Raw genomic sequence first — 10,013 nt, 5'->3', positions numbered from 1 at the left:
AACCTGTTTTGGACATCCTATCACAAGGCTCACCTTCAAGTTCGTCATTTAGCAATGGATTGAAAAAGTGAAAGAAACTTCCACTAAGAAGGGAAAGTTTTTACAAGAAAAAGAAAGGAGCAACACCCCAACAAATCATTGACTCCAGATTGGATAACTTTACTAATAAGTTTGAGTCCATTTGCGATCAAATGGCAACACAGTATGTTATTATTACAAATGCTTTGCTTGCGGAGTCCAAGCCAAAATCCCTAGGTGATGAAACAATACAAGAGGTTATTGTTGAACTACTTAATATTGACATATCTCTAATGCATGTTGGTAGGGATACTAAATTTGTTTCAATGACTCCGCCAAAATTTAAGTTATGTTTGTGTTTCCAAGCCATTTGTGGCAATCCTGTTTGCTTGGATTTATCTATCTATCTTCTATTCCATGAAAAATGTGTGGATTCATGTTTGTTTGCTGATGTTAAATAGCTAGGTTATTTTGAATTGCATTCGGTATTTTTGAAGTTGTAATATTATAGTTAGGCACATGCAATATTGTGTTAACCTAGTTATATTGTACGTTAATAGAAATATTTTGTAATACTGAGGCATCAGTTGGACAAAAGCTATTACGTTGTAATATTGTGTTAACTTAGTCATGTACTTAATGCATTTATGAGTATTTTAATTTGTACCTTTCTAAAATGTGTTCACCTTTTCATGTTTAACCTGCACATTATTTCCAATGTTCCATGATACTTTAGGAACTTGATCAGCTTGTATCGATACTGCAACTTTAGCACTTGCTGATGCTGGCATTCCTATGCATGATATTATCACCTCCTACAATCCTATATATCTTTCTTCCACACCCTTGCTTAGTGCTACAGTCTTTCTTTGCTTATGAACAACTTTATTTTCCTCTTTAAAGTTTTATATTCTAGTCTGACTAATATATTATTGTTGGCAGATCTAAACTATGTAGATGATAGTGCAAGAGGTCTAGATGTCACTGTAGAAAATAAAAAAAATGATAATCTTAGTTAGTCTTATTGACTATCCCTAAGGGTGACCAGCCCGACCCTACAGAAGTTTTCCACCGACCATCAGATATCACTGTAGAGATTTTAGTAAAGATGAATAAAGTATTCTTTTCTTTAGGTATCGTAGCAAACAGAGTATTTCTAGATACGAGTTACTGAACATGACATATTATCTATATTGTTTCTCAATTATATTAAGGGAAAATTTGTACACAGTCCCTAATCATAAACAAAATTTTGCATGCAGTTCCTATTGATAAAAATCTTTGTTTTCACTCTTCAGTCAAATATAATGTGCACTAATTTACCTAATTACTCCTGATATTTTTAGATATAAAAAATCTAAAAATAAGTATAATTTTTCTTAAATTCAGCCCATTGAACTAAAATATAGTATATTTTCTATTAAATCATTTTCCACCTCAATTAAGTGGGAAATATACTAGATTTTCTTTAAGTGATGCTCAATTAGATGGAAAATATACTAGATTTTCTTTAAGTGATGCTCAATTAGATGGAAAATATACTAGATTTTCTTTAAATGATGCTGAATTTAGGAGGAATTATATTACGTAGGAAAAAAATTGTGATCAATTTGATAGAAAATATACTCTATTTTAGTTTAAAGTGCTGAATTTAACAGGAATTATACTTATTTTTAGACTTTTTGTACTTATAAAATATGAGGGGTAATTTTGATAGAAAATATACTCGATTCTAGTTTAACGTGATGAATTTAAGAGTAATTATATTCATTTTTAGATTTTTTATACCTAAAAAATCCGAGGAGCAATTAGAAAGTCATGCTCAATTTGATAGAAAACATACTCGATTCTAGTTGAAAGTGCTAAATTTAACAGGAATTATATATATTTTTGGACTTTTTGTACCTAAAAAATATGAAAGCAATTTTGATAGAAAATATACTCGATTTTAGTTTAAAGTAGAGCTGCAAATGAGCCAAGCCGAGCTCGGGTCGGCTCGAGCTCGAGTGAGTTTCAAAATTTAATGAATTTTAATGGGAAAATAATTTGTGGGAATTGGGATTTGAACCTTTAACCTCTAGCAACCCAATAAAAACTTTAGCCACAAACACCTCATCAACTTATTAGATTATTTTAAAGTAATAATTATTTTAAATATTAGAATATTAAATTTTAGCTTGGCTCGAATAGGCTCGACGAGCCCTTGAGCCAGTGTTAAATGAGCTCGAGCTCGCCTTGAATGTTAAATGAGCTGGCTCGAGCTTGGCTCGAGCTCAGTCAAATTCAAGCTCGAGTTGAGCTTTGACCGAGCCGCTCACGAGCGGCTCGGTTCATTTGCACCGCTAGTGTTGAATTTAAGAGGAATTATACTCATTTTTAGACTTTTTGTACCTAAAAAATATGAGGACAATTAGGGAATGATATTTGCATGAGAGAGTTGAAGCAAATAAAATTTTGCATGTAGGGAGTAGAAACAAAGTTTTTTAGGTACAAAAAGTCTTAAAATGAGTATAATTTCTTTTAAATTCAATATTTTAAACTAGAATCGAGTATATTTTCTATCAAAATTGCCCCACATATTTTTTAGGTACAAAAGTCCAAAAATGGGTATAATTTCTGTTAAATTTAGCACTTTAAACTAGAATTGAGTATATTTTCTATCAATTTGAGCATAACTTTCTAATTGCCCCTCAGACTTTTTAGGTATAAAAAATCCAAAAAATGAATATAATACTTTTAAATTTAGCACTTTAAAGTAGAATCGAGTATATTTTCTATCAAAATTGTCCCTCATATTTTTTAATTAAGTACAAAAAGTCTAAAAATGTATATAATTTCTATTAAATTCAATACTTTAAACTAGAATCGAGTATATTTTTTTTATCAAATTGAGCACGACTTTTTTTCTACTTAATATAATTCCTCCTAAATTTGGCATAATTTAAAAAAATCTAGTATATTTTCTATCCAATTGAGCACTATTTAAAGAAAATCTAGTATATTTCCCATCCAATTGAAGTGAAAAAAGATTTGATAGAAAATATACTAGATTTTAGTTTAATGTGCTGAATTTAAGAAGAATTATACTTATTTTGGGACTTTTATACCTAAAAATATCAGGGGTAATTAGGTAAATTAGTATCCATTCTATTTGATTGGGGAGTAAAAATAAAAAATTTTATTGATGGGGACTACATACAAAATTTTATTTCTGATTAGGAACTGCATGCAAATTTTCTCTTATATTAATCTTAGGAAATATTTATTTCATGTAATGAACCATTTATATTAGTATTTCATGTGGAAAAGCAAATAAAACCATAGGTAACATATATAAGGTCTCATATCGACGTTAGATTTGTGAACAATAGAAATCAAAATCAGATTCTGTCATAAATGTTTAGGCCTCACTAAACACAGCTGATTTTGTAATAAATATATTTTTATAAAATGTAATATAATAAAAATATAATATGAGGCTGCAATTATGTAGTATAGTTAAAAATAAAATGCAGAAGATATATATTGATATTGATTTATTCATTAGCAAATCAAACACCATCTAGCAATGGTAATGATTCCCCAATACTAATCAATCAACATACTTCTATCAATCAAATTCATTCCCATTCTCCACTTCAATAAATCCCAATGTTATTCCCATTCTATGGTTCTAACCAAATAGACCCTAATATACTGGAAGATCTAAGACCATCTCTAACTGATAAACTTTCTGTGAGAAGTTCGAAGAGGAAAAGACACGAAGAATAAGAGGCGGCGTTGTAAAGAATCTGAAATATTATTTAGATTAGGTTTTGTTGTACATACCTCAACATATATATACCACAGGTATATAACAATACACGTGGCAACTTAAGTAAATAACACAAAAGAATAAAAACTAATATAAGACTTATTCTATACTTTATCAATATAAGACTTATTCTATACTTTATCATCCCCCCTCAAACTTAAGGGTCTATGAAGAACATTAAGTTTGGAATGTAAGGAGACAAATCTGAAAGTCGGTAGACTTTTGGTCAACGTATCCGCAAGTTGATCAGACGAGGGAGTGTATTGAACAAGTAGAGTTTGAGCTGCAACACGTTCCTTAACAAAATGATAATCAATTTCAATGTGCTTGGTTCTGGCATGCAAGATCGGATTTGTAGAGAGGGAGATAATGCTCATATTATCACAAAGAATACATGGTATAGAATCCAAAGGAACAAGAAGCTCACGAAGCAAAGATTCCAACCAGGAAATTTCAGCAGCTCCATTAGCAACAACACGATATTCTGATTCAGTACTAGAATGTGACACAACCTTTTGCTTCGAAGAAGCCCATGAAACAAGATTACCTCCAAAAAATATGCAATAGCCACTTGTACTACGATGATCATCCGGACAAGAAGCCCAATCAGCATCAGTATAACACACCAAAGATGGAGAGGAAATTGGAAAAATAGATAAACCATGGTACAAGGTTCCACGCAAATACCTCAATATACGCTTAACAGCTTGCCAATGAGAGACAGTAGGGGAATGCATGAACTAACAGACTTTATTTACAGCAAAAGATAGATCAGGACGTGTCAGTGTACAATACTGAAGAGCACCAACAACACTACGATAGTCTGAGCCATCTTCTAAGGGAACACCATCATATAGAGACAAGGAAGCAGTGGAAGACATAGGAGTATCAGATGGTTTGGAGTCAAACATGTCAGTTTTCTTCAAAATATCTGTAATATATTTTGTTTGACTAAGATGCAAACCCATATCAGAGTGATGTACTTCAATACCCAAAAAATAATACAATTGTCCAAGATCCTTCACAGTAAACTGTTTATTAAGAAAATCAATTAAGGAAGTAATAAGACTCTGTGTGCTACCAGTAATAATGATATCATCGACATAGACAAGCACAATAAGAATACCATGGATTGAAGAGAAGAAAAATAATGAGGTATCAGCATTAGAACTAGAAAAACCCCAATTTAGAAGTGTCTGACTAAGTTTTGTAAACCATGCACGAGGTGACTGTTTTAACCTATACAATGATTTATGTAGTTTCCACACCATATCGGGGCAAGAAGAATCAATGAACCTAGGAGGTTGCTCCATATAAATTGTCTCAGTAAGATCACCATGAAGAAAAGCATTCTGAATATCAAGTTGGCGAATGAGCCAATTGTGAGACACAGCAATGGTAAGAACCACCCTAAGTGTTTGAGGTTTGACAACAGGACTAAAAGTTTCAGTATAGTCAATAGATGCAGTTTGATGATATCTTTTAGCAATCAAACGAGCCTTGTATCGATCAATACAACCATCCAATTTTAATTTCAAACGATAAACCCATTTACAATAAATAACTTTCATATTCTCTGATTTTGGAACAAGAGACCATGTGTTTTGAAGCATCAACGCATTAAACTCAGTTAGCATGACTTGTTGCCACTCAAGAACACTAGCAGCCTGCTTGTATGTATTTGCCTCAAATTGATTTCCAGAAAGAACAGTCAGCAACACACGTGGTTTAAATATGCCAGACTTACTTCGAGTTACCATGTGATGAGCATTTGTAGTTGGTGCTATGACATTTGTATCAATACGTGGCAAGTCAACGTCCAAAGGGTTGGAGGGATGAGAAGAAGAGGAAGTGTAAGGAGTAGACTGAAGAGGAGGTGGAAGTGGGGCAGGAAGATTAGAAGAAGATTTGTGAAGAACCTGAAGGACTAAGAGAAGAAGAGGATGATGGGGAACTAAAAGGGAAAAATATCTCGTTAAAAATCACATGACGAGATATATACAATTTGGAATTGGAAGGATTAAAACAAAGATAACTTTTATGTTTAGAGCTGTAACCAAAAAATACACATTGACGTGACCTGAATTCTAATTTATTGGAATTGAAGGGACGTAAAAAGGGAAAACAAGCCCAACCAAAAATTTGAAAAAAGTTATAATCTGGTGCCTTATCATAAAGAACACTATAAGGAGACTTGAGGTGTAGGATTTTTGTAGGCAACCAATTAATAAGAAAGACGGCTGTAGAAAATGTATAGGGCCAAAATTTAAGAGGCATATTAGAGTGAGCCAAAAGAGAGAGACTCATTTCGACAACATGATGATTTTTACGCTCAACTCTTCCATTTTGTTCTGGAGTATAAGCACATGATAACTGATGATGAATACTTTTGGAAGCAAAAAATTTTGTGAGAGATCGAAATCAACCACCCCAATCAGAGCGAACATTTTTTATAGAAATGTTAAATTGATTATGCACCATATTGTAAAATGTAACAAAAGTGGTATATGATTCATTTTTAGAATGCAACAAATACAACCAAGAGAATCTGGAAGAATCATCGATAATCAACATGAAATGTTTATGACCGATAACAAAAGAAATAGGTGAAGGATCCCACAAGTCAGTATGAACAAGATCAAATTTATTGAGTGCACGAGAGTTTGATAAAGCAAAAGACTGTTTATGGCTCTTAGCCAATTGACAGGAATTACAAAAATCAAGAGAAATAGACTTGTTCATAGAGATATTACAAGACCTTAAAACTTGATTAACAACTTCAAAAGACGGATGACCAACACACTTGTGCCAGAGATTCAGATCACATGAAATAACAACATGAACTTGAAAAAGACTTGAAGGCGATGTAGAAGATGAAGCAGAAGACGATGTGGGAGGGCAGACTCTGTAAAGACCACGATCAAGGATTCCCCGAAGAAGGACTTTGTGTGTGACCTGATCCTTAACCAAGAAAAATGTGGAATGAAACTCAACATAAACTTTATTATCAAGACACAAGCGAGAAACACTAATGAGATTTTTAGACATGGCAGGAGTATGGAAAATATTAGATAACTTGAAAGAATTAGAATAGGGAGATAAAATTGAATTGCCAATATGTGAAATAACAATGTTCTTACCATCACCAACTGTCACACGCTCAGCGCCAGTAAAAGGAGTGGCAGAATCTAGCATATTTATATATGGAGTAAAGTGATGTGTTGCTCCTGAATCCATGTACCAATTAGGATCACCCACTGTATCAGCCATTGCAATGAAACCAGACACAGCTGAGCTAGTGGTAGATGAAGGCATATCAGTGGTAACAAAATTATTAAAAGCCTTTGGGTGAGAAAACACTGGTTGATAATTAAGATTTGTCCTATGATAGCAAATATTTACAGTGTGCCCGAGTTTGAGACAACGTGGTTTTGAGGGATGAGGGGTCTGATTCTGTTGAGATTTTTATTGGTTGTAAAATTGTGTAGTTGAAAGCTTGCTAAGAAGACCATTTGGAGAGGTGTAAGGTGTAGGGAATCTGGGCTGAAGAGTATTTGGAAAGCTTGATGGTGTGGAGACTCGAAGCTGTCTAGGATGAGGGTGGTTTTTTTGTCATAGACAAACGAGCTATATTGGTTTGAAGAGAGCTTAATTGATCTGTAGAATCTTGTCGTTCTAACCTGTATTCGTAGCTCAACAATATGCTATGCACTTTTTCAATGGAGGGTTGGTCGGCACGATTTTGTATAGAAGTTACAAAAGCATTGTAATCCCTTCCAAGACTAGCTAATAGATATAACAAATGATCATTGTAAGAAATAGGTTCTCTAATAAAAGTAAGCTTGTTGGAAATTCTTTTAATTTCTGAATGTATTCCATTGCCGAGAGACCGTCTTTCTTCAGATTTTGCAACATACTTCTTAATTCTGTCACACGAGCAAATGATGAGGCAGAATAAATCTGATCGAGAGCTAAACAAATATCATGTGTTGTTGAATACCCAACAATATGAGTTAAGAGCCCTTCAGTCAACGATGAGTAAATCCAACTCATTATCAGACGATTGTAGCGTTTCCAACTGGTATGCTCAGCATTTACAACTTGATTGCTGGGATCAAGAAATTTGGGAGGGCAAGGACGAGTCCCATCTATAAACTCCTCTAATCCATTAGCAATTACAATATTCAAGAGCTGATTTTTCCAAATCAAATAGTTGTTTTCGTCTAACTTCACATAAAGAGATTGATTCATCGATGGAAGAGTTGGAAGAGGGCTGAAAGTAGATCGAATGATAGGAATCTGCTGAGTAGAAACTGCAGTTTGATGAATCATACTCGGATTTGTTTGTGTGGCTGATGATGTTGAAGAAACGACCGTGTTTGCCGACGGCAGCGATAGCTCTAATACCATGATGAACTTTCTGTGAGAAGTTTGAAGAGAAAAAGAGACGAAGAAGAAGAGGCAACGTTGTAAAGAATCTGGAATATTATTCAAATTAGGTTTTGTTGTACATACCTCAACATATATATATACCATATGTATATAACAATACATGTGACAACTTAAGTAAATAAAACAAAAGAATAAAAACTAATATAAGACTTATTCTATACTTTATCAATATAAGACTTATTCTATGCTTTATCATTAACCTACACCATGTCTGATGTAGTTTTCACACAAAAATAGTACAATTTCAGCACTAAAATACTATTTCAGCTTCAACCCATCCACACCATATCATACCAAAAACAAATATTTTTTAGAATATTCTATTTTTCTTATTCATAATTTAATTATCAACCTACATTTAAATTTATTAATATTTTTATATGATAATTATTATATTTAAAAATAATTTATTAATTTATAAATATAATTACTGATCCTGTCCGAACGCTGAGTCGATGGACGCTGGGCACGTGACGCTCTTCCAACTGATGACGTGGATCTTTGACCGGCCGTATGGATCTCCGGCGAACCTGCAAAGAAGTCGGGCCTGGAAGGGGTTCCCGGCGACGACCCTCCGACGCTCAAGTCAGGCAAGAGGAAACTATGAAATGACTTCCAATATCAGAGAATGCGTACCTCCGGCGAAGTCTGGGGGCTCTTATATAGAGCTGCGAAGAGGCTTATACACAGATACCAAGGCGAACATGTGTCCTCTTACCATACCTCAGTATGGGCTTGTCAGAGGAGCTTGCCTGACACCATACTGCTACAGTCTGAGCACCTCTCTGATGGGACGGCAGAACCTTCTGTCGTAAGGTTCTACGTATGGCTTGGTCGTTGGGCATGCCTGTTGTCAGAATATGTTCCCTGATGTTTCCCTTGTCCTTTTGTCTCTTCTGTCCCTGCGCCGAGCGTCAAGCCGCTCGACAGGCTCATCACGTCCGACCGGACGTCATTATCAGTCCGACCGGGAAGTTGCCCGGTCACGTGCTCGGCTAAGACTTCCTTCACAGCATTGCTGCTTTATGCCTCGGCTGAGCGGAAGGACGCTCGGCCCGACGACTCTGTTCACCATGAGCGTCGAAAACCTAACTCCTAGTCGGGTTGTCTTTGACTCCGCTTGGACCCATTCGGCCGGTTGACCCCACTCTTCTCCGATCGACCGTTTGACTTTTGACCTCCACTTGGCGTTGACTCCTCTCAAAGGGGGTCCCGCGTCCGTACCGCCGGATCACTTGCCTCCCCTTCAAGTCTAGTCGAAGGAGGCGATTAGTCCGACTGACTGGACCATCAGTCACGCCGAGCGGCGTTTATATGCAACTACCCTCCGCTCGGCCCCCACGGGGGTAGCTATAACGTTAGTCAACGCCAACATTCCTCGGATCTCTTCGAAGTTTGCGCTAATCTCCATCATTAAGGCCGAGCATGCGCTCATTGAATGCGCTCCAGCAGCTGCATGCCACGTGGCGATGCTGCCGTCATCGTACGGCAGCGGCGTGGTGTCCGACGGGATCGAGGCGGTTTGAAATGGATGGTGCGATGCGTGCTCCGATTCTCGCGACCTGCATCCGACGGTGGAGGCCGCTCGAGCTCATCCCTATAAAGCCTTCGCCTTCTCCCCCTTCTCGCCGCATTTGCTTCTTCGCGTGTCCAGTGGCTTCCTTCGGCGTTTTAGCGCTCCGGTGATCTCGTTGCTACTTCTTCCGGCGACTCCGTGTTCCTCCTCGAT

Source organism: Zingiber officinale, chromosome 6A, assembly GCF_018446385.1.
Source record: "Zingiber officinale cultivar Zhangliang chromosome 6A, Zo_v1.1, whole genome shotgun sequence".
NCBI lineage: Eukaryota > Viridiplantae > Streptophyta > Magnoliopsida > Zingiberales > Zingiberaceae > Zingiber > Zingiber officinale.
Note: the sequence above shows the minus strand (reverse complement) of the source record.